Source organism: Entelurus aequoreus, linkage group LG20 (genome assembly GCF_033978785.1).
Source record: "Entelurus aequoreus isolate RoL-2023_Sb linkage group LG20, RoL_Eaeq_v1.1, whole genome shotgun sequence".
Taxonomy (NCBI): Eukaryota; Metazoa; Chordata; class Actinopteri; order Syngnathiformes; family Syngnathidae; genus Entelurus; species Entelurus aequoreus.
The window spans coordinates 2,370,712-2,398,555 of record NC_084750.1 but is presented as its reverse complement, the minus strand read 5'-3'; the positions used below and the strand labels follow the sequence as shown (position 1 = coordinate 2,398,555).

The window sequence follows — 27,844 nt, the reverse complement described above, 5'->3', positions numbered from 1 at the left end:
AGTGTAAAAAATCTTAGTAGAAAAATTCAGTTTATAAAAATATTCAGTGTAAAAAATATTTGTAGAAAAATTCAGTGTATAAAAAATATTCAGTGTAAAAAATCTTTGTGGAAAAAATCTATAACTAAAAATATTCAGTGTAAAAAAATCTTTGTAGAAAATTTCAGTTTATAAAAAATATTCAGTGTAAAAAATATTTGTTGACAAATTCAATGTATACACAATAATCAGTGTAAAAATATTACAGTAAGTGTTTGTTTTATTATGGTTTATTAAGGTTAGTTTGTATGTTTGGCACCTAGCAATGCTGCTAAGGCTATAGTGTCACAAAAAAGCTACATCCGTTTAGCACTCGGCTTCTAAAACTTATTGCTCATCCTCTTTGTGTTCGCGCTCAAAAATATAAGGTTGTGGATCACCATTTTTTCCCCAAAGTAAATCATTGTTGGCTCTCACAAAGTCTGCTTGTTTAGCGTTGTTGTTGATGGGGAAGGGATCTGTGGTTCATCCTCTACATCACAGGTCACAAGACTGGCTTCCTCGTTATCTCTTAAAATAACTCGGGAATCTCCGTGAGATTGATACTATTTTGATCATATCTATTTACTTGCAAACATAAGTCTTTTGGTGTCATAAATCAGATATATATGATAATAGTTTCAATATAGAGGCAACTTGTTTTTCCACTCTTTAACACTCTTTGCCACTTTAAGTGGGGCTTTCACAAACAGCATTTTTAAACACAATTTATTATACAATGAAATTGTCAGCATAATTTCATGTAAAAAAAAAAAAAATTTAGTTCACAAAATTGAAACCCAAGAAACTCAAATATATAAAATCAGTGTCCAAAGTAGGGCTGGGTGATGCATCGAATAGACTCGATATATCGCAGGTTTGTCTCTGTGCGATATAGAAAAGGGCTATATCGTGAGTATTTGAGTATACGTTATCACGCACATGTTTTTAGCTGCCGGCATTACACTGCAGGCTTTTCTCACTCTCTTGTCTCTCCTTCTCACAGAGACATAAAACAAGCGCACCTTCTTACATACGTGACATACTGTCGCGCATGCAACGTCATACGCCCTCGCGCAGCAGAGAGGTAGCAGCATGAGTAAAGTTAGCTGTAGCAGGTGGTGCAAGCCAAGCGGTACGAGTGGTACTACGAGAGAGAGAAAGATGTGAATCTGGTAACAAATGGAGGAAGAATTAATTCCCAAGAAAAACAGCATGGGGTCCATCGTCTGGCGGTGGTGTGGCTTCAAGCGGGAAGATGTTGAACAGACAACCGTAATATGTCAAGTATGCTACAAAGAGTAGCAGCACTAGGGCTGGGCGATATGGCCTTTTTTTTATATCTCGATATTTTTAGGCCATATCGCGATACACAATATACAGGTAAAAGCCAGTAAATTAGAATATTTTGAAAAACTTGATTTATTTCAGTAATTGCATTCAAAAGGTGTAACTTGTACATTATATTTATTCATTGCACACAGACTGATGCATTCAAATGTTTATTTCATTTAATTTTGATGATTGGAAGTGGCAACAAATGAAAATCCAAAATTCCGTGTGTCACAAAATTAGAATATTACTTAAGGCTAATACAAAAAAGGGATTTTTAGAAATGTTGGCCAACTGAAAAGTATGAAAATGAAAAATATGAGCATGTACAATACTCAATACTTGGTTGGAGCTCCTTTTGCCTCAATTACTGCGTTAATGCGGCGTGGCATGGAGTCGATGAGTTTCTGGCACTGCTCAGGTGTTATGAGAGCCCAGGTTGCTCTGATAGTGGCCTTCAACTCTACTGCGTTTTTGGGTCTGGCATTCTGCATCTTCCTTTTCACAATACCCCACAGATTTTCTATGGGGCTAAGGTCAGGGGAGTTGGCGGGCCAATTTAGAACAGAAATACCATGGTCCGTAAACCAGGCACGGGTAGATTTTGCGCTGTGTGCAGGCGCCAAGTCCTGTTGGAACTTGAAATCTCCATCTCCATAGAGCAGGTCAGCAGCAGGAAGCATGAAGTGCTCTAAAACTTGCTGGTAGACGGCTGCGTTGACCCTGGATCTCAGGAAACAGAGTGGACCGACACCAGCAGATGACATGGCACCCCAAACCATCACTGATGGTGGAAATCGAGGTCCCAGAGTCTGGAGGAAGACAGGAGAGGCACAGGATCCACGTTGCCTGAAGTCTAGTGTAAAGTTTCCACCATCAGTGATGGTTTGGGGTGCCATGTCATCTGCTGGTGTCGGTCCACTCTGTTTCCTGAGATCCAGGGTCAACGCAGCCGTCTACCAGCAAGTTTTAGAGCACTTCATGCTTCCTGCTGCTGACCTGCTCTATGGAGATGGAGATTTCAAGTTCCAACAGGACTTGGCGCCTGCACACAGCGCAAAATCTACCCGTGCCTGGTTTACGGACCATGGTATTTCTGTTCTAAATTGGCCCGCCAACTCCCCTGACCTTAGCCCCATAGAAAATCTGTGGGGTATTGTGAAAAGGAAGATGCAGAATGTCAGACCCAAAAACGCAGAAGAGTTGAAGGCCACTATCAGAGCAACCTGGGCTCTCATAACACCTGAGCAGTGCCAGAAACTCATCGACTCCATGCCACGCCGCATTAACGCAGTAATTGAGGCAAAAGGAGCTCCAACCGAGTATTGAGTATTGTACATGCTCATATTTTTCATTTTCATACTTTTCAGTTGGCCAACATTTCTAAAAATCCCTTTTTTGTATTAGCCTTAAGTAATATTCTAATTTTGTGACACACGGAATTTTGGATTTTCATTTGTTGCCACTTCCAATCATCAAAATTAAATGAAATAAACATTTGAATGCATCAGTCTGTGTGCAATGAATAAATATAATGTACAAGTTACACCTTTTGAATGCAATTACTGAAATAAATCAAGTTTTTCAAAATATTCTAATTTACTGGCTTTTACCTGTATATCTCGATATTTTGCCGTAGCCTTGAATTAACACTTGATGCATATAATCACACCAGTATGATGATTCTATGTGTCTACATTAAAACATTCTTGTTCATACTGCATTAATATATGCTCATTTTAAACTTTTATGCAGAGAAGGAAATCACAACTAAGTAAATTTACCAAAACTGTATTAATTAAACAGTTATTAAGCAGTGGCACAAACATTCATGTCATTTCCAAAACAGAAAGTGCAAGATTGTCAGAGACATTTTAAAACAAGCTGTTAGTGCACTTTTGTGCATGATGTCACTAAGATGACTTATCAAAACAACACTAAGTTAAAGTGCACTTTTTGTACAGAACGCCACTACAATAGTTTAAAACAAACAAAGTGCACTTTTGTGCATGATGTCACACAAGATATTTCAATAAGTGTCAAATAAAAATGAGCTGCATAATAGGAAATCAGATAGTGTTCGTCCTTCGCTATGTGGTAGGTTCCTGCGGACGTTATCTCTTTCTATTGTTGACTATTTTTTTTCATACGGTGTTGATGTGGAAATGTTTGCCTCTGCATTTTGATGGTATGGGCGTGTGGCACCGAATGGAGATGTTGACATGCGGAGTAAGCACTCTTCCTTCTTTAGCAGGTGACTTTTTAAATGATGCTACATATTAGCAGTAATGCTACTTTTTGTAGAAACGCTTTTTCCCCACACTTGACAAATTACGGTTGTCTGTTGTGAGTGTAAATGCTGCCTGTCTATCTGTGTTGGCCCTGCGATGAGGTGGCGACTTGTCCAGGGTGTACCCCGCCTTCCGCCCGATTGTAGCTGAGATAGGCTCCAGCGCCCCCCGCGACCCCGAAGGGATTAAGCGGTAGAAAATGGATGGATGGATGGATGTTCGACATATTCCCACTTGAAGCCAAACCACCGACCAGACGATGGAACCCCTGCTGTTTTTCGTGGGAATTAATTCTTCCTCCCATTTGTTAACAGATTTGCACCTTCTTTCTCTCATATTACCACTTGCACGGCTTCGCTAGCATCACAGCTAACGTTACCCATGCTGCTACCTTTCTGCTCCGCGAGGGCGTGTACGTATGTGACGTATGACGTGACAGTATGTGACGTATGTAAGAAGGTGCGCTTGCTGTCTGTGAGAAGGAGAGACAAGACAGAGTGGGAAGAGCCTGTCGTGTAATGCCAGCAGCTAAAAGCAACTGCGTGAGAACGTATACTCGAATATCACGATATTGTCATTTTCTATATCGCACAGAGACAAACCTGCGATATATCGCGTATATCGATATATCGCCCAGCCCTAAGCAGCACTACTAATTTGTTGCATCATTTGAAAAGTCACCCGCTAGAGCAGGGGTGCTCATTACGTCGATCGCGAGCTACCGGTCGATCGTGGAGGGTGTGTCAGTCGTCCGCCAGCCAGGCATTAAAAAAATAGTCCTAAAAATGAGCGATCATAAATCTTCACTATGACGTCACTTTCGTCTCTTGATTGACATTCACGGCACCCGAGGGTCTTGTGAGATGACGCTGTCTGCTGCCAGCTCATTATTAAGAAAAAATTACCGACAGGAAGGCGAGAAACACTTTTTATTTCAACAGACTCTGGCGCCGTACCTGTCGTCAAAACTCCAAAGACCGACTGCACAGTTCCTGCCTTCACAATAAAAGCTCTGCTTCATCCTGCCTGCGCTAAGAGTCTCAGAAAGCTGGCGTGCACAAGCCAGCAAGCTACGGAGTTTGCCGCCAATGTATTTCTTGTAAAGTGTATACAAAGGAGTACGGAAGCTGGACTTTCATGTGGTATTGGACAGAAAGGAGGACTTTTTTTCTCCTCCATTTGAATATGCGGACGTTATCAGCACCACTGTCTGATTCCTATCAATGCAAGTCATCAGAATCAGGTAATACACCAACTTATATTCTTGTCTTCATGAAAGAAAGGAATCTATATGTGTTAAACATGCATGTATTATCATTAAACACCTTTAACTTGTTAACAATATTAACTATATGTGTTAAACATGATGCATTATCATTAAACACCTTTAACTTGTTAACAAAAATATATATTTCATAAATAAGTAAATATAAATTATATATATGAATGAGGTAGATCCCCACGACTTGATCAATTGAAAAGTAGCTCGCCTGCAGAAAAAGTGTGAGCACCCCTGCGCTAGAGAATAAGGAGTGCTTGAAACTCTGCATGTCAACATCTCCTGCCGGTGCCACACCCAACAAAATGCAGAAGCAACCAGCACTAACCCAATTGAGCCTGGCGTCTTCCATTTGCAGATCAACACCGTATGAAAAAAATAGTCATCAACAGAAGGGATAGCGTTTGCAGGAACCTACCACATAGCGAAGGACATACACTATTTGATTTCCTATTATGCAGCTATTTTTATTTGACAGTTATTGAAATATCTTCTGTGACATCATGCACAAAAGTGCACTTTATTTGTTTTTAATTATGTTTTTAACTATTGTAGTGGCGTTCTGTACAAAAAGTGCACTTTAATTTAGTGTTGTTTTGATATGTCATCTTAGTGACATCGTGCACTCATAGCTTGTTTTAAAATGTCTCTGACAATGTTGCACTTTCTGTTTGGAAATGACATGAATGTTTGTGCCACTGCTTAGTAACTGTTTAATAAATACGGTTTTGGTAAATTGACTTAGTTGTGATTTCCCTCTCTGCATGAAAGTTTAAAATGAGCATATATTAATGCAGTATGAACAAGAATGTTTTAATGTAGACACATAGAATCATCATACTGCTGTGATTATATGCATCAAGTGTTCATTCAAGGCTAAGGCAAAATATCGAAATATATATCATGTATCGGGACATGGCCTAAAAATAGAGATATTAATAAAAGGCCATAACGCCCAGCCCTAGTCCAAAGAGAGCTTTGGTAATACAGACAAATATACCTCCATCCAAGTGGACTTAGTGGACCGTAGGAATCTCTTCATCTAGACAGAAGGAAGCTGTGGACCAAAGAACCCCCATGTGGACCACTAAAGTCCGCCCCCACGTCTTTCTTTAAAAACATCCGAGTGTAGTTCCTCTCCACTTATCAAGATGAACAAGACTTTTTCTCTCGTCTCTCTGCAGGGCGCACATTCCACGCCTGACCAAGCGTGAACACACACAAACACACACGGCTGATGTCAGAGATTCCACACCCTGACTCCCCCCCCCCCCCCCCATCCCACCTCTGGGCCCGCATGCCGCCAGGCTGGTCAATCGGCGTGCAGTTGGGTCACTACACAAAAATCTGCCAAGTCCAACTTCCCTTTCATGGCCTCCTGATGCGCACCGCCGGCTGGCAAAGGTGCAAAACACACGGCCTGACCGACTGAAGACCCCATCCTCAACCAGCTAATAACCTCCGCTTTATTGCGCTGCTAAGCCCACGCGCGGGTCCGCACCAGATGAGCTTTCAATTTTACGGCTGAGCCGGTGCCGCTCAAAAAAAATGCAGACTAATGGAAAAGTGTTTTATTTGTATTGTTGACGTCAGCAGAAAATAATCTGCTAACATCCCAGCTTGATTACATCCACCTGTTGCAGACAATCACGCACGACGTGGTGAACGCCTTTGTCTCTCAGAACTAGACAAGCAACTCCACACCTTTTTCTAACCTCTTCAAGCACACCTTAAGTATTTCCTAATTGGACTCAAAAACGACACGTGAGGTTTGGACAAGACATTTTGGAAGATAAGACACAACATGGACCTTGTAAATCAAACAATTAGTGTTTCCACACGTTCATTTATCTGTGGCGACACGCCAAATTTATTTTTGGACGGCCACAAAAAGATTAGCCTCTACCTGCTGTTCATAAACACATTATAATGGGACTGTTTGTGGGTGTAAAATCCGTAACGTTGGACAAGTGCAGAGTTAGTTTATAGTAGTACCTAGGGTTGTCCCGATACACATATGTTGGTAATGGTACCAAAATGTATGTTGGTACTAAAAATGTCATGATTGGTTTTATTATAACAAAATCTTATGATACATGAAACAGATGTTTTTATTGCAATCAAAGAAAAATGTATGCATCTACAACTCTGTTCAAATGTACAAACCCCAAAACCAGGGAAGTTGACACGTTGTGTAAATCGTAAATAAAAACAAAATACAATGATTTGCAAATCCTTTTCAACCTATATTCAATTGAATAGACTGCAAAGACAAAATACTTAACGTTCAAACTGGAAAACTTTATTTTTTGCAAATATTAGCTCTAGAGATGTCCGATAATGGCTTTTTTGCCGATATCCGATATTCCGATATTGTCCAACTCTTAATTACCGATTCCGATTTCAACCGATACCGATATATACAGTCGTGGAATTAACACATTATTATGCCTAATTTTGTTGTGATGCCCCGCTGGATGCATTAAACAATGTAACAAGGTTTTCCAAATAAATCAACTCAAGTTATGGAAAAAAATGCCAACATGGCACTGCCATATTTATTATTGAAGTCACAAAGTGCAATATTTTTTTTAACATGCCTCAAAACAGCAGCTTGGAATTTGGGACATGCTCTCCCTGAAAGAGCATGAGGAGGTTGAGGTGGGCGGGGTTGAGGTGGGGGGGTAGGGGGTAGCGGGGGGTGTATATTGTAGCGTCCCGGAAGAGTTAGTGCTGCAAGGGGTTCTGGGTAATTGTTCTGTTGTGTTTATGTTGTGTTACGGTGCGGATGTTCTCCCGAAATGTGTTTGTCATTCTTGTTTGGTGTGGGTTCACAGTGTGGCGCATATTTGTAACAGTGTTAAAGTTGTTTATACGGCCACCCTCAGTGTGACCTGTATGGCTGTTGACCAAGTATGCTTTGCATTCACTTGTGTGTGTGAAAAGCCGTAGATATTATGTGATTGGGCCGGCACACAAAGGCAGTGCCTCTGTACTTCTCCCTAGGTCAGGGGTCGGCAACCCGCGGCTCTTTGACCACTCTGATGCGGCTCAGCTGCATACTTGCCGACCCTCCCGATTTTCCCAGCATACTTGCCGACCCTCCCGATTTTCCCAGGAGGCTTACGGAACTCAGTGCCTCTCCTAGAAATCTCCGGCGGCAAATATTTTCCGACAAGGGCGTGCCCAAATGGAACTGCATTTATTGTCCTCTATAGCCTGTACAAATAGCGTGCCAGCCCGGCCACATGTTGTATGTAGCTTTTACTTGCACACGTAGGAGACAGCAAGGCATACTTAGTCAACAGCCACACAGCTTACACTGACGGTGTCCGTATAAAACAACTTTAACACTGTTACGTTACAAATATGCGCCACACTGTGAACCCACACCAAAAAAGAATGACAAACACATTTCTGGAGAACCTCCGCACCGTAACACAACATAAACACAACACAACAAATACCCAGAATCCCATGCAGCCCTAACTCTTCCAGTCTACATTATACACCCCCGCTACTACCAAACCCCCCCACACATAACCCCCCCTCCGTGCATCGGTTGAGGTGGGCGGGGTTTGGTGGACCGGAAGAGTTAGGGCTGCATGGGATTCTGGGTATTTGTTTTGTTGTGTTTATGTTGTGTTACAGTGCGGAGGTTCTCCAGAAATGTGTTTGTCATTCTTTTTTGGTGTGGGTTCACAGTGTGGCGCATATTTGTAACGTAATAGTGTTAAAGTTGTTTTATACGGTCACCGTCAGTGTAAGCTGTGTGGCTGTTGAGCACGTATGCCTTGCTGTCTCTTACATGTGCAAGCAGAAGCTGAATTCAACATGTGGCCGAGCAGGTACGCTGTTTGAGCAGGCTGTAGAGGGCGTTAAAAGCAGAGTCATCACGCCCTGAAATTCGGGAGTCTCCCGGAAAAATTGGGAGGATTGGCAAGTATGACGCTATCAAGCACCATTCATTTAAAACTCGCGGACCGCACTAACATTAAACTTTCATATTAAGGTGCGGGCCGGGGCGTGTGTCTGAGACCCCTGGTTAAAACGTAGCACAAAGCAAAAAAGGCTTTGTACGCAGTGTTATTTCATTTTAAATTTTCAAAAGAATTTTGTGGCTCCCATTGTTTTCTTTAATTTGTGAAACTTGTCAAAATGGCTCTTTGAGTGGTAAAGGTTGCCGACCCCTGCCCTAGGTCCATGTACACACCTTACAGCGTTGTTTTAAAAAGTCAGAAATTTTACTTTTTGAAACAGATACCGATAATTTCCGATATTACATTTCAAAGCATTTATCGGCCGATATTATCGGACATCTCTAGTTTAAAGTACTTACAGGATCATACATTGGTCATAATTAAAGTTCTCCTGTGTCCAAGGACATATTTCCTGACTTTATAAACAATAAAACAATTACAAAAGGTTTTGTAATAATAAAAAATATCAATGTAATCATTGTAGTATCGACTCTTGTAGTTGGTATTGCTACAGTCGATATTTGTATAGATCCACCCGTTTGTTTACATTCAGGATTGCTGGCTTGCTGTTAGCGGTAAACTGTTGTATCCTCCTGCGGTGTGTAATGAAGCATGTTTAGCTATTCTTCGGCCTGCAGGGATGATACTTGCAAGAAACTTAACTTTATCTGTCGCCATGGCGGCAAGGATTAGTGATTTAGAAGTAGCTAAAACATTGCCGACTGCAGATTGACGTCGCTAACGGCTAACAAGAGCAGGAGCTAAGCACTTCTTGCAGAGCGGCGTGTCAGTGTTTATAGCTTCAACGTTATCCTTAGTCTTTAATCCAAAATGCGTCCATTCTCCTTTTCCTATCTCCACACTGTTTCTGCTTGTAAGCAAGTGCGTGTGCGTTGCCTAACCTGCGCCAGTCTGCTCGTTTTACCCGCTATGTCACAACGAGATGACGGCGCACCGTCATGTCCGGAAAGAAAAAAGTACCTGTATTTTTCAGGAACAGTATAGTGAAGTGAAGTGAAGTGAATTATATTTATATAGCGCTTTTCTCTAGTGACTGAAAGCGCTTTTACATAGTGACACCCAATATCTAAGTTACATTTAAACCAGTGTGGGTGGCACTCGGAGCAGGTGGGTAAAGTGTCTTGCCTAAGGACACAACGGCAGTGACTAGGATGGCAGAAGCGGGGATCGAACCTGGAACCCTCAAGTTGCTGGCACGGCCACTCTACCAACCAAGCTATACCGCCCAAACCATAGTACCGTTTATAATTAATTAGTACCGCGGTGCTTCATTATTTCCGGTATACCCTACAACCCTCGTTGCTAGTCCTTTTTAATCAAGAAAAAAATGACTAAAAGTCTGTAGAAACTTGAGAAATTCTTAACAAAATACATTGTACAACGAGCAGCAACAATTTAAGAATGAAGCAAAACAATGTAAGAACAAATATATGTTTATTTATACTGATTTGTTTCTAAATGTATGTATACATTGTTTTTAGCCTTTTAAAAGAACAAATAATGGCATCATAGCAGATGATGGTGATGTCATGTTGACCACGCCCCACCATACCCCAAGCCACGCCCCCACCGCCACAGGTATGTTGTCAATCTGGGTGGAAACCCTGAGAGTGGGTCAATATTTCACACCCAACACATTTTCTCTGCACTCTCTTCATATCAAACAATGACACAACTCATGCAAGAAGTGCCTTGAATGGTTCAAATAGGCGTGCTACGAGCAGCCGGTCGACATTACCGCTGACGTGACGACCTAGTGGTCGGGGCTGGCATTACGCCTGCTGTCTGGGATTGAAGCGCAAAAGTACCGTTTGTGCTTGGCCATGGTGATCACGCGTGCTGCAAGGCACGCACACGCCCGACAGGTTGTTTCAATATCAAGCCACACCCAGGCGAGGAGGAAAGCGGCGACTGGTACGACAGGAGGTGGAGGGAGCGGCTGCAGAAGCCAGCTAACGTGTTGTCTCATTTTTATAGGGCCCTCCGCCCTGCTAAAGACATTTTTTTTTTTTTTTTTTTAAGTGTCACAAGGGTGGTAAATCAGAAGTCAGTATTTTTACACAAGAGATAAGTCTGACATTAACGTGCGCAGGCAGCATGAAGATAAGAACACACATTGGTGCAAACAATCTGAAAACTGCACAACAATGTACGTTTTTGACATTGGTGAAATCAATAACTATTAGGGCCATGAATCTTTGGGCACCTCATGATTCGATTCGATTCTTGGGGGTAACGATTCGATTCAAAATCAATACTTTTTTAATAACATTGGGTGCCAGTTCTATGATCAACTACATTCCTCCTCCATAAAATAAACAAACTTCTAAAAATGTCTATGTTACTTAAAGAAAACTGGTTTTAATACAAGTTTACCCAATCATTTAATAAAGTCAAATACAAATAAGGCAACAAGAGAAGTATCCAACACTTCTCTTTTCTAAAGTCAATCTGTACAGCACATTAGGGCTGCACCTAACGACTATTCTGATAATAAAGCGTACACTTAATTAATGGCTCTAATTTTTCCATCGATTTCTAAATGCAGCTTAAGTTATTTTAGGCATGTGCTTACAAGCAAAAAGCATGACTAATTCATTCATAAATATTTATTTATACTGCAACTGTGCTGCTCATTCAGCTGTTAAAAAATTAAAACGACTAATAAAATGTCCATTTAAAAGAAAGGAGAGGCAAAGTACTAAAAAAAAACAACTATTAACCTTGTTTATGTATTAAAAACAGTTAAAATAGCAGCAATGAAAACAAACAACAAAACACAAAATCTAACTTCCTCAAAAAGAAAATAATTTTGTGTTGTTTAAAAAGCTGCACACTGATATGTTAACTATTGATTAACTCTTGGCAGTTTTAGCACTTTAATGGACTCAATGTGTAGAATTATATATTTCATTAATTAATTCTTAAAATGTTGGCTATTTAATAGACTGTATGTTTATTCTTATGATACGTCTGCATTGGTGTGTGCGTGTGCGTGTGTGTGTGTGTGTGTGTATGCGGTTCACGTTTATTTAAGTGCCTTTTTAAAAGCATTGCAAATTGACGCTGCTTTAAAAAGTACCGTGCCAGCAACCAGAGGGTTCAATCCCCATTTTCTACCAACCTCGTCACGTCCGTTGTGTCCTTGAGCAAGACACTTCACCCTTGCTTCTGATGGGTTGTGGTTAGGGGCTTGCATGGCAGCTCCCGCCATCAGTGTGTGAATGTGTGTGTGAATGGTTGAATGTGGAAATAGTGTCAAAGCGCTTTGAGTACCGTGAAGGTAGAAAAGCGCTATACAAGTATAATTAATTTACCATTTACTTGAAATTATGTACACAAAGTTTAGCTGGTTGACTTTGGCTAAAATGATAGTTAAAATTATTTATCACACAACAAGGTCCGCTTTGCAAAATGAGCAAAGTATTCATGTTTTTAACAAGAATTAGAGGAAATATCCTCACACTTTACTTGTTGTCACTGGCAATGTTTTTGCGAGTGACCCACTTCCGCCCGGAAAAACGAGTGATGACGTCATGAATATTGTTGACGAAAAATGTTATTGTCGCCAATGTTGACGAATCGTAGATGATGATGATGGATTATACTTGTGTAGCACTTTTTCTACCTTCAAGGTACTCAAAGCGCTTTGACACTATTTCCACATTCACACACTGATGGCTGCAGCTGCCATGCAAGGCCCTAACCAGGACCCATCAGGAGCAAGGGTGAAGTGTCTTGCTCAAGGACCCAACGGACGTGACAAGGATGGTAGAAGGTGGAAATTGAACCAGGAACCCTCCCATCGTTGCACCTCTACAGCAGATATGATCATCCACATCAACAATATGATTTGCCTGAGTGGCTGGACAGGACAGATTAATATTTTTTCCATATACACACACACACACACACACACACACACACACACACACACACACACACACACACACACACACACACACACACACACACACACACACACACACACACACACACACACACACACACACACACACACACACACACACACACACACACACACACACACACACACACACACACACACACACACACACACACACACACACACACACACACACACACACACACACACACACACACACACACACAGTGTTGTCCCGATACCAATATTTTGGTCCCGGTACCAAAATTATTTCTATATTTTTCGGTACTTTTCTAATAAAGGGGACCACAAAAAATTGCATTATTGGCTTTATTTTAACAAAAAATCTTAGGGTACATTAAACATATATGTTTCTTATTGCAAGTTTGTCCTTAAATAAAATAGTGAACATACAAGACAACTTGTCTTTTAGTAGTAAGTAAACAAACAAAGGCTCCTAATTTAGCTGCTGACGTATGCAGTAACATATTGTGTCACTTATCATGCTATTATTTTGTCAACATTATTAAGGACAAGTGGTAGAAAATGAATTATTTATCTACTTGTTCATTAACTGTTAATATCTGCTTACTTTCTCTTTTAACATGTTCTATCTACACTTCTGCTAAAATGTAATAATCACTTATTCTTCTGTTGTTTGATACTTTACATTAGTTTTGGATGATACCACAAATTTGGGTATCAATCCGATACCAAGTCGTTACAGGATCATACATTGGTCATATTCAAAGTCCTCATGTGTCCAGGGACATATTTCCTGAGTTTATAAACATAATATAATTTTTTTTCTTAAACTAAATAAGATGTTGTGATGCCAAAAAATATCGATGTAATCATAGTAATATCGACTAGATACACTACTGTACTTGGTATCATTACAGTGGATGTTAGGTGTAGATCCACCAATGCCGTTTGTTTACATTTTGACGCCGGTGAGCTACGGTGTGTAGTGAAGCATGTTTAGCTATTCCTCGTCCTGCAGGGATGATACTTATAAGAAACGTACTTTATTTGTCGCCATGGAGACCAGGATTAGTGATTTAGAAGTAGCTAAAACACTGCCGACTGGGGCTGGACCGGTACTTTTCAGAGGCGATATAGTACTGAATATGATTCATTAGTATCGCAGTACTATACTAATACCGGTATACTGTACAACCCTAATATACATATACATATATATATTATATATATATATATACACACACACACACACTTATTTTTATTTATTTTTTAATTTGGGGGTGGGGACTTTTTTTTCACACACACACACACACGCACACACACACACACACATACAGTATATATATATATATTTATTTAATTTTTTTGTAAACACTTTTTGGGGGGATTTTTTGTGCCGATTAAGAATCATGACAAATAAGAATCACGATTCATTTGGAAAAAAAAAAATTCACACCTCTAATAATTATTGATATTTTTGTTGACCTATGGAAAATAAGGAGCAGGAGAAAAGTATATGGAAGGTAAACATTTTTATTTCAAATTAGGGCTGGGCGATATATCGATATACGCGATATATCGCGGGTTTGTCTCTGTGTGATATAGAAAATGACTATATTGTGATATTCGAGTATACGTTCTCACGCAGTTGCTTTTAGCTGCTGGCATTACACTACAGGCTCTCCTCGCTCTTTCCTGTGTCTCCTTCTCACAGACAGACAAGCGCACCTTCTTACACACGTCACATACTGTCACGACTTACGTCACATACGTATACGCCCTCGCGCAGCAAAGAGGTAGCAGCATGGGTAACGTTAGCTGTGATGCTAGCCGAGTGGTGCTAGTGGTACTACAAGAGAGAAGGTGCAAATCTGGTAACAAATGAAGGAATAATTAATTCCCCCCAAAACAGCAGGGGGTCCATCGTCTGGCGGTGGTTTGGCTTCAAGTGGGAATATGTCGAACAGACAACCGTAATTTGTCAAGTGTGGGGCAAAAGCGTTGCTATAAAAAGTAGCATTACTGCTAATGTGTAGCATCATTTGAAAAGTCACCTGCTCGAGAATGAAGAGTGCTTACTCCGCATGTCAACATCTCCGTTCGGTGCCACACGCCCACACCATCAAAATGCAGAGGCAAACATTTCCAGATCAACACCGTATGAAAAAAATTGTGATTTTTTTAGTTGTGATTTCCTTCTCTGCATGAAAGTTTTAAAGTAGCATATATTAATGCAGTATGAAGAAGAATGTTTTAATGTAGACACATAGAATCATCATACTGCTGTGATTATATGCATCAAGTGTTCATTCAAGGCTAAGGCAAAATATCCAGATTAAATTGTGTATCGCGATAGGGCCTTAAAATATCGCGATATTAAAAAAAGGCCATATCGCCCAGCCCTATTTCAAATGTAACTTTCCTCTGATTACAATCCCCTCAGATATCAAGGCAGAAAGGAACAGAAAAGGTCAACACAACCATGGAAACACTCAATGTAAACACAATTCTAAAATCACAATAAACACTTCATAACCTCTCAAAATGTAATTGAGAAAATAAGGAATATGTAATAAATGCTTCAAGGAGACGTAACATGCAAAAGCAACTTTTCTTACCTGATGGTACCGGCTTTTGTGTACAGTTCAACCTCGATTTACAAACTTAATTGGTTCTTGAACATGGTGCGCCAACCGAAACGTTATAGTGAAACCGATTTCCCCACAGGGAACAATGTAAACATGAATAATTGGTTCTTGCCTCCACAAAAGTCCATATTATATAATAAAAAATGCACACTTTAAAGACACTATAATGTGTGTGTGTGTGTACTTATATACTGTAATGTATCAAAATAACATAAGTGAGTAATGGCTCAACGATGTCTTCTTTCACAACAGCAGCAGCAGCCAGCTTTACTGTCAATGCGGCCGCACACACACACAAAAGTCCCGTTGGCGCTCTCCAAAATGTTACCAAACGTGTTGCTAACACAAAAAAAACAAAAAAGGAAAATCATTGTACTTTGTGTCCTTGACTATTTGTTGAACAGTCTGGGAGTGGTAAACTAGCATAACGTCACCTTCTACATGCCCCAGCCACCGCTAGCGTTAGCAAGAACTAGCAGTGTGAGGCAATCCTTCATCGGCTTGTTGTGATGTGGTACTGCATTCTCCTTCAATGTCATAAAGGTCCCCTCTGGCATCTTTTTCTAAAAAAGTTCAGTCTTATTACAGTTAAAGAGATAGGTAGAAAACCCCCTTTGCCGATAAAATTTTGATTTTCCTGAGGGAACTCTCCTGAAGGAATCAATAAAGTACTATCTATCTATCTATCTATCTATCTATCTATCTATCTATCTATCTATCTATCTATCTATCTATCTATCTATCTATCTATCTATCTATCTATCTAAAATCCAAGTTGAAGCTTCAGCGTTGTCCGAGCAGCCTCACAATGCTGTGAAAGATGGCTGCTCTTTTTGAACAATTCCAATTCTTCCGTGCTGGGTCTCTCTTAATGATTGTGAACGAAGTGCAGCTCCTGTCAGAATAATTGTATCTAAGTTGTCACAAAACTTTGTGTTGCCATGAGTTCCCGGCGAGAAGACAAAAGCTGTCTTGGATCCTACCCAGAAGAAGGCTTGTAAAACTACACTGTGTAGGATGGGAAGCAACATGAATGTGTTCTGTTTCTTTGATGTATTCTAACCCACAGAAAGATTTTGTCTTGACCCGAGAACTACAAAGCGGAGAGAAAGCAGGATCTGCCCAAGTTCTAGACCCCCGTCCCTTTGGAAACAGCTGTTGCCATGTAATCAGGGAAAGTCCAAATAAAAGAGGAGGCGTACAATCTTTCGGCAGAGCGTAGTGACACTGTACAAGGCTACATACAGTATGTACGCGTTTCTCCTCACTGAGCCAAATTTAATTCTGTCTGTTTGATTCCTTGCTTCTTGTCTTGTTTAATAAATGTCATCAGTGTTTGAACCTGACTGCTCCCCTTAAAGATGCTCAATATTTATTGAAGTTACATTTTTGCCTACATAAATGATTCAATTGTATTATTTTGTTTGTTCCTTTTACTTGCATTATTATTAAACATTATGATTAATTTATAAACACTGTATAGTTTTTAATCGGTTATTTCTTCAGTTAAAGAGCACAAAAGCTCAGAGTCAGTCTGCATGAAGACAAATATTTTTGAAAGTAAAGGATTGCATATTGTTCTAATGTGTGGCACCTTGAGACAAGAATATGTTGATTGACTAAAAGTAACATGTCTTCTTCTACTTCTTATTTTCACACTTTTTTGCAGTTTTATGTATAAAATATACAAATCGCAAATAGCAAGTATCGTATTTTCCGAACCATAGGGCGCACCGGATTACTCCCAGAGATGAGTGCCATGTACACAACTCGCTGCCTAAAGAGAGTACACAACATCCTGAAGGACAGATACCACCCAGCACATGGCCTCTTCAACCTGCTACCCTCTGGAAGGAGGTATAGATTGATTTGCGCCAGGACCACCAGAATGTCTCACAGTCTGTATCCCCAGGCTGTGAGACTGCTAAATGAACAGCCTGCCCCTTTGCTGCCCCGGACCATCTTATTAGCTCACTCTTCACCACCTCAATAATTGTGCTCTGGACATTGCATTGCTGCAACATCAACGTAACACCCATCAGACATCTGACTGTTCCCATCCCCACGCCCCTCTATTCGCCATCTTCCTGACAATGCTAAACTGTAAACTATGGTCAACCTGCACTTCAATGCAATTTCTATGCCGATGGACAAAGCTCAAACAAAATCTCATTGACATGTATGACTTAAGTGTTATTATGACAATGACAATAAAGGAATTGATTGATTGATTGATTGATTGATTGATTGATTATAAGGCGCACTGCCGATGAGCGGGTCTATTTTCATACAAAAAGCGCAACTCATTATAAAAGGTGCATTAAAGGGTCATATTATGATTTTTTTCTAAATTGAAAACACTTTCTTGTGGTCTACATAACATGTGATGGTGGTTCTTTGGTCAAAATGTTGCATAGGTGATGTTTTACAGACCATCTTCAAGTCGCTTTCTGATCGTCTGATGCGCAGTTTTGTGGGTGGGTTTATTCACGTGCCTCCACTTCAACAGCATCTTCTCCCCCTCATCTTTGTTGTAGCGGTGCAGCGTGCAAGGACGGGAGTGGAAGAAGTGTCAAAAGATGGAGCTAACTGTTTTAATGACATTCAGACTTTACTTCAATCAACAACCGAGCAGCATCTCCTCATCCGTGGATCACTAGTGCAACAACAACACCAGAAATGTGTCCTCTGAAAAACTGTCCAACCGGAACTCTCTAATAACTAAAGTTCCATGGGTGAATTATGTAAAACCACCACACAGCTAATTTTTAGCGCTTCTATAGCGAGTCTATTGACAGATATAAGTTACAACTTTACACTACTTTATATTAGAAAGGGCAACAGCGAAGGATGAATGTCCCATAACAAGAAGATAGAGAAAAAGAAGAAGCTTATAGACTACGGTGTCGGCACGGACTACTTTATATTAGAAATGGCAACAGAGGAGGATGAATGTCCCATAACAAGAAGATAGAGAAAAAGAAGAAGCTTATAGACTACGGTGTCGGCACGGACTACTTTATATTAGAAATGGCAACAGAGGAGGATGAATGTCCCATAACAAGAAGATAGAGAAAAAGAAGAAGCTTATCGACTACGGCAGGCCTGGGCAATTATTTTGACTCGGGGGCCACATTTAGATAAAAAAATGTGTCTGGGGGCCGGTATATCTATTTTTAGGAACACTAATACAAAACCTCACAATAATGTCTGATTGAATGCTAAAAACGTTATGACAGACCGCCTTAAAAAACGTAATGGAATTTTACATTTTTCTAGGAACGATAAAACACTGAATATTGACAAAATATGAATGTCACACCCCCTTTCGATCGACATATTTTACAATCAAGTGAAACGCAACAAAAATGCAACAAACAGTGAAATATGAACGCGAAGGGTACAAAATAAACCCACCTACAATCTGATATCTCTTATATACCACTAAGCTTTAGAACTTTGTTTTGAAAATCTCCTTCCGCTTCTGTGGAAACGCTTCCCGCCCACACTGCTTGGTGCCTCGTCTGAGCTGCTGTGACGTAGATTACCATAGTAACTCATTAGATGACCATAGTAACTCATTAGATGACCATAGTAACTCATTAGATTACCATAGTAACTAATTAGATTACCATAGTAACTGGTATATCAACCATAAGCGCAGATTCCAACCATTGAAATACTTTGTATAGTTCAAGACTTACGGTCATTAGAAAACATGACTGCACATCATAATGGCAGCTACAGTTTCCATCTTAAAGATCTAAAAAAATTATTTGTGAATGTCCGGCGGGCCAGATTGAAAAGCTTAACGGGCCTTAATTTGCCCAGGTCTGGACTACGGTGTCGGCACGGACTACAATGGCGGACGTGCGCAAATTTTCAGGACTTATGCAGATCCCAAATACATATCAGCAGTTACCAGAAGGTAAGAAAAGTTGTTTTTGCGTAATATTGCGAAACAAAACGCCAGATAATGTCTGCTAATAGGTGCCGTTTTGGGCTCCTAATACACACACCATAATAATACTCGTATGTATGTCTGACTACGGTAGCCGTAATGCTCCAACAATCCAACAAGTGGTGTGGCTTCTTCTCACGAAAGTCGTACTAAAACATTTTGACAGATTTTTGAGCGCCATGAGTAAGTAATGTTTTACATTCTCAATGGAACATTTAAAGTTTTGGTGTCGTTTACTGGCGTCATCTTGCAGTCTACACGTATCTCTTATGTGTGACTGCCATCTACTGGTCACACTTATCATTACACCACATACCAGAATTAATCCGTACATTTGGCGCACCGGGTTATAAGGCGCACTGTCGATTTGTGAGGAAATGAAAGGATTTTAAGAATGCCTTATGGTCCGAAAAGTACGGTAGTTTTTTTTTCTCAAAAAGTGTGCAGCCCTAGCCACTTTGTTGTGCAATCTGAGTGGGTATGTACCTCACGCACACGCACAGTGTGTCCCACTAACCTGAGCAACTCCAAGGTAGCAGCTTACTTATTAATCTGACCGTGTTTGAGAGCTCACTCAAGGGAATGCCATCAAATGGACTCCGAAAGTGACACAAGATTCCTCGTGCTCACACACACACACACACACACACACACACACACACACACACACACACACACACACACACACACACACACACACACACACACACACACACACACACACACACACACACACACACACACACACACACACACACACACACACACACACACACACACACACACACACACACAATTGCAGTCTTAAGTGAGCAGCTGTTAGGGGGTGTCTGTGTCTGACCAGAGAGACACATTTAAAAATGTTAGTTTGTGCTTCCTCTGTGAAACACAACAAACACACAACTTTTCAAAGTCCTTTAAAACAACTTCAAAACCCTACATCAACGTTTTATATACACACTGCAAGTATATATGTATGATGTAGTAACAGACACCTTCAGAAATATATGCACTAAGTACAATATACACACTGCAAGTGTATATATATATATATATATATATATATATATATATATATATATATATATATATATATATATATATATATATATATATATATATAAGGTAGTAACAGACACCTTCAGAACAATATGTACCATGTACAATACACAAACTGCAAGTATATATAATGTAGTAAGAGACTTTCATAACAATATGTAATATGTTTTATATACACACTGCAAGTATATATATATATATATATATATATATATATATATATATATATATATATACTGTACAACTTCAAAACCCTACATCAACGTTTTATATACACACTGCAAGTATATATGTATGATGTAGTAACAGACACCTTCAGAAATATATGCACTAAGTACAATATACACACTGCAAGTATATATATATATATATATATATATATATATATATATATATATATATATATATATATATATATATATATATATATATATATAAGGTAGTAACAGACACCTTCAGAACAATATGTACCATGTACAATACACAAACTGCAAGTATATATAATGTAGTAAGAGACTTTCATAACAATATGTAATATGTTTTATATACACACTGCAAGTATATATATATATATATATATATATATATATATATATATATATATATATATATATATATATATATATATATATATATATATATATATATATATATATATATATATATATATATATATATATACTGTATGTATAATATCTATACCTATATATATACATCTATATATATACATATATATATACCTATATATATACCTATATATATATATATATACCTATATACCTATATATATATACATATATACCTATATATACACATATATATATATATACCTATATATATATACCTATATATATATACCTATATATATACCTATATATATATATATACCTATATATATATATATACCTATATATATATACCTATATATATACCTATATATATATATATACCTATATATATATATATATATATATATATATATATATACCTATATATATATATATATATATATATATATATATATATATATATATATATATATATATATATATATATATATATATATATATATATATATATATACATACAGTGGGGCAAAAAAGTATTTAGTCAGCCACCCATTGATTGTCAATGGGTGGCTGACTAAATACTTTTTTGCCCCACTGTGTGTGTATATATATATATATATATATATATATATATATATATATATATATATATATATATATATATATATATATATATATATATATATATATATATATATATATATATATATCAAATGTAGTAACATACACCGCCATAACAATATGTAATATGTACAATATACACACTGCAAGTATACATCTATAATGTAGTAATAGACACCTTCATAACAATATGTAATATGTACAATATACACACTGCAAGTATACATCTATAATGTAGTAATAGACACCTTCATAACAATATGTAATATGTACAATATACACACTGCAAGTATATTTATAATGTAGTAACAGACGACTTCATAACAATATGCAATATGTACAATATTTACCCTATTTTGATCATTAAAATCATTTCCAGGACTGATTTCATCAGCACATTTATTTCCGTTTCCATGGCAACGCACTTCCGATTTCTGGCAACAAATGTGTGTTCCTACTTCCGGAAACAAACGTAAGTGTGTTGTAATCATGGCAGTCTTGGTAACAGACAACGAAGACGAATATTTTTAGACAAATGAGGATTCACAACCTTATCTTTTCGAAGCTGGATATACGGAGGATGAACTACAGCTTTAGGAAGCCAGCACGAAGGAAGAGTGAGACGTAGCAGACGGAAGCCGATGGAGTGAGGTGAAAGTGACGGCTCTATAAATGTGGAATTTGAAGCCATGCTATTTTGACATAAATGAAGTGCTTACCCAAATAAACCGGGAAAACATCCCTGGCCAGTTTACTATCTATATACGTAAACATCTGCAGTTTATTTTGCGAATGTATTAACACTAAACATTCTATTTTATTTATGTAAAATACATAACGGACACTATTGATTGTAGAAATAAAGACTGAAAATATATTATGTACAGCATCTGATTGATTTATATTAATTATGAGATAGGCTCTAGCACCCCTCGTGACCCCGAGGGGGACAAGCGGTAGAAAATGGATGGATGGATGATTGTTTTTATGTTGATTGTATTTTCTGACTTCAATTTCAAATTATTTGTCTTTCTTTAAATTTTCTGTAAAGCTCTTTGAATTGCATTAAGTACGAATTGTGCTCTATGAATACATTTGCCCTGCCTTGCATACTGATGTAAAATACACAATGGACATTATACTTTTGTAATATTTATATTTTCAGTCTTACAAATCTAAATGAAGCAAGACGTGTAAAGGAATGAAACTGAGAAAGGAAAAGTTTTCAAAAGAAGGAACATCAATACTCCAAACTTCTGGAGCTTCTGTTTCTTCCTGCTGTTAACTGTCAAGCCACACACACTGGAAACGAGTAGCGAGGGCAGAATCATTTATTTATTTACAGTGCAGTGTGAAAGCCATTGCAATAATGTAAGAAATATAGCCTGCGGACAAACTTTCTGAGGAAACATCCAACATTTGATGTCCGGCCTTAGGTAGTTGAATAGCCCTGGCATACACAGACTTTTTGTTTGGTTTGGTAGAGCCTTAAAAACAGCAAATAGTATCGAGGGAATCTTTGACTGCAAGTTTGCACTGACTTATACGCAGAATAACAATTATGGCAAAGGAATAAGTTGGCGTTGTGTTCCAATAATGGCAGCCTTGGTAACAGACAACGAAGACAAATATTTTTGGACAAATGAGGATTCACAACCTTATCTTTTCGAAGCTGAATATACGGAGGATGAACTACTGCTTTAGGAAGCCAGCACGAAGGAAGAGTGAGACGTTGTAGCAGACGGAAGCTGATAGAGTGAGGTGAAAGTGACGACTCTATAAATGTGGAATTTAAAGCCATGCTATTTTGATATAAATGAAGTGCTTACCCACATAAACCGGAAAAACGTCCCTGGCCAGTTTAATATCTATATACGTAAACATCTGCAGTTTATTCTGCGAATGTATTAACACTAAACATTTTATTTTATTTATGTAAAACACACAATGGACACTATTGATTGTACAAATGAAAACTGAAAGTATATTATGTACAGCATCTGATTGATTTGACTTATTTGTGATTGTTTTAATGGTGATTGTATTTTGTCCTTTCAATTTTCTGTAAAGTTCTTTGAATTGCCTGAAGTACGAATTCTGCTGTATGAATACATTTGCCCAGTCGTGTGCCTGCTGATGTAAAATACACATTGGGCATTACACTTTTGTAATGTTTATATTTTCAGTCACACAAACCTAAATGAAGGAAGACGTGTAAAGAAATGAAACTGAGGAAGGAAAGAAGGAACATCAATACTAGAGATGTCCGATATTATCGGCCGATAAATGCTTTAAAATGTAATATCGGAAATTATCGGTATCGGTTTCAAAAAGTAAAATGTATGACTTTTTTAAACGCCGCGGTACGTAGTGGTACACGGACGTAGGGAGAAGTACAGAGCGCCAATAAACCTTAAAGGCTCTGCCTTTGCGTGCCGGCCCAATCACACATTACCTACGGCTTTTCACACACACACTCAAGTGAATGCAAGGCATACTTGGTCAACAGCCATACAGGTCACAATGAGGGTAGCTGTATAAACAACTTTAACACTGTTACAAATATGCGCCACACTGTGAACCCACACCAAACAAGAATTCCGGGTGAACATCCGCACCGTCACACAATATAAACACAACAGAACAAATACCCAGAACCCCTTGCAGCACTAACTCTTCCGGGGACGCTACAATATACCCCCCCCCCCCCGCTACCCCAACCCTGCCCACCTCAACCTCCTCATGCTCTCTCAGGGAGAGCATGTCCCAAACTCCAAGCTGCTGTTTTGAGGCATGTTAAAACAAATAATGCACTTTGTGACTTGAATAATAAATATGGCAGTGCCATGTTCGCATTTTTTTCCATAACTTGAGTTGATTTATTTTGGAAAACCTTGTTTCATTGTTTAATGCATCCAGCGGGGCATCACAACAAAATTAGGCATAATAATGTGTTAATTCCACGACTGTATATATCGGTATCGGTAATTAAGAGTTGGACAATATCGGATATCGGCAAAAAATCCATTATCGGACATCTCTAATAAATACCCCAAACTTCTGGAGCTTCTGTTTCTTCCTGCTGTTAACAGTCTAGCCGCACACACTGGAAACGAGTTGCGAGGGCAGAATAATTCATTTATTTACAGTGCAGTGTGAAAGCCGATGTGTTTGCTTTTCAATAATGTAAGAAATATAGCCTGCGGACGAACTTTCTGAGGAAACATCCACCATGCTCCCCCCCACCCCAGCAGACGATGGTGTGGAACACCGCAGAGGCCACCACAGTGCATATGTTTCTTTTACTTTTCATTCATAGCTGTATGTAGAAGTGGCTGGTTGCATCAGCTCTGCTCTTTAATGTGTTTTAATGTCCTTTGTTTTCTTTGACGTTTGATGCTCTTACATGTGCGTAAGAGGGGTGTGTGCTATGGCTATGAGTTGTTTTCCCCTTGGCCTCAGTCTGGACCCCTTCTCCAGGGGCCAAGGCTTAGACCTGCATCTCAGTTTTTTTGTAAGGGGTGCCAGAAGTTGGCAGACCCGTCAGCGATCCTGTTCTGTCTCCCTGTAATGTTTGTCTGATCTTGAATGGTATTGTGCTGCAAATTGTAATTTCCCCTCAGGGATTAATAAAGTATTTCTGATTCTGATTTGACGTCCGGCCTTAGGTAGTTGAATAGCCCTGGCATACACAATCTTTGACTAGTATTTTTTTTTTGGTTTGGTAGAGCCTTAAAGGCCTACTGAAATGAAATGTTCTTATTTAAACGGGGATAGCAGGTCCATTCTATGTGTCATACCTGATCATTTTGCGATATTGCCATATTTTTGCTGAAAGGATTTAGTAGAGAACATTGACGATAAAGTTTGCAACTTTTGGTCGCTGATAAAAAAGCCTTGCCTGTACCGGAAGTAGCGGGACGTCACAGGTTGTAGAGCCCCTCACATCTGCACATTGTTTACAATCATGGCCACCAGCAGCGAGAGCGATTCGGACGCAGAAAGCGACGATTACCCCATTAATTTAAGCGAGGATGAAAGATTTGTGGATGAGGAAAGTGAGAGTGAAGGATTAGAGGGCAGTGGAAGTGATTCAGATAGGGAAGATGCTGTGAGAGGCGGGTGGGACCTGATATTCAGCTGGGAATGACTAAAACAGTGAATAAACACAAGACATATATATACTCTATTAGCCACAACACAACCAGGTTTATATTTAATATGCCACAAATTAATCCGCATAACAAACACCTCCCCCCTCCCGTCCATATAACCCACCAATACAAATCAAACACCCGCACAACACACTCAATCCCAAAGCACCGTTCACTTCCGCAAACTTCATACAGCACATATATTTCCCCAAAGTTACGTACGTGACATGCACATAGCGGCACTCAAGTACGGGCAAGCGATCAAATGTTTGGAAGCCAAAGCTGCGTACTCACGGTAGCGCGTCCGCTACCCAACTCAAAGTCCCCCTGGTTGTGTTGCTGCAGCCAGCCGCTAATACACCGATCCCACCTACAGCTTTCTTCTTTGCTGTCTCCATTGTTCATTAAACAAATTGCAAAAGATTCACCAACACAGATGTCCAGAATACTGTGGAATTTTGCGATGAAAACAGACGACTTAATAGCTGGCCACAATGGTGTCCCAATATGTCCGCACAATCCGTGACGTCACGCGCAAACGTCATCATACCGAGACATTTTCAGCAAAATAATTTCGCGGTATATTTTAAATTGCACTTTACTAATCTAACCCGGCCGTATTGGCATGTGTTGCAATGTTAAGATTTCATAAACTATCAGACTGCGTGGTCGGTAGTAGTGGGTTTCAGTAGGCCTTTAAAAACAGCAAATAGCTCCTGCCGTATCAAGAGAATCTTTGACTGCAACTTTGCACCGACTAATACGCAGAATAACAATACTGGCAAAGGAATAAGTTGGCGTTGAGAACATTGATTGGTTGATTGAGACTTTTATTAGTAGATTGCACAGTACAGTACATATTCCGTACAATTGACCACTTAAAATGGTAACACCCGAATAAGTTTTTCAACTTGTTTAAGTCGGGGTCCATGTTAATCAATTCATGGTAATGAACCACAGAACAATGACATGAAATATTTTGTGGAGATTATCTTCCATGTTACTTTAGCAACATGCCAGTTTGTGGGCTTACATCCCAACGTGTGGTGTCTGAGACACTCCTGGCCAACAAACGCGAGTATAAATAATTCAAAGTGTAACGCGGCCCTGCACGGACACGAGATGCACTTTTTTTTTGTCTTCTTAGGACTTCACCTCGCAAACTAAGACCATCAGATCTATTGATGACTTTCATATTGCTGCATAAGCACACACGTGATTACTTTCATATTCCATGAGCACACATCAGGCATGCTCGCACGTGCTGCGTTTGTGACAGGTGACATCATAGTTTCAGGCGTTAAAATGAGAGAATTATAAGTGTAAACAGCAACAACCAGCAGCTTTGTCCAAAATATATTAAAAATGTTAGATATTACAAATATCAATGCTTACATAAACGGAGGAGGGGGGTGTACATGTGGCCGTAGCTACGAGTGTATCAACTTTACAAACACGTCATAAGATGTGAGTTCTTGTAAAAAAATTTTAAAAAAAGACAAACTATCGATTGTTTTGTTAAGATCGATCATGGTTGATTCGGTGAGCGAGTGGCTACTTGGAGCTAATCAGCGGCTAATGTTAGCCGTTAGCTTAAAGGTTGAGAAAGCCTCAAAGTGCCTTCTTACCTTCGGCGACGTGTTCATCCTCGCACAAGCTACTTCTTCCAGTCAAGTACGCACTCGGCGGGACGTCAGGGGGCTTCCGAGAGAGGACAAATATCAACTTTAGAGCATGTTGGCGTGTGAAAGCGAGCGTACTATCCCCGAGCCGGACCAGCAGCGACAAAGTAATTTCACTTACAACAACAACGTCAACCCAACGCGTTGGGCCCGCCCAGTCGGGAGATTCGGCCAATCAGAAGAGGCAACATTTTCCGATGACGCGAATGCCGACCAGTCGTGAGTGGATGTAGATGTGATTGATGGCTCGCCCGACCAATAAGAAGGTCCGAGTGAAATCCACAGCAGCTGATTGGTTAGCATCAAAAAAGGGGCCAAGAGGATGTTTTTCTGCCTT

At 39.3% G+C, this 27,844-nt stretch overlaps 1 protein-coding gene across 3 annotated transcripts in view; it reads right to left on the bottom strand.

The window, feature by feature from the left end:
• Positions 1-27,619, bottom strand: part of otud7b (OTU deubiquitinase 7B) — an 86,184-nt gene extending 58,565 nt beyond the window's left edge. For all 3 annotated transcript variants that reach the window (XR_009822074.1, XM_062028714.1, XM_062028715.1), the window contains exon 1: positions 27,454-27,619. The gene's annotated coding sequence lies outside the window, so the exon portion shown is untranslated. The remainder of the gene's footprint in view (positions 1-27,453) is intronic.
• Positions 27,620-27,844: the final 225 nt, after the last annotated feature.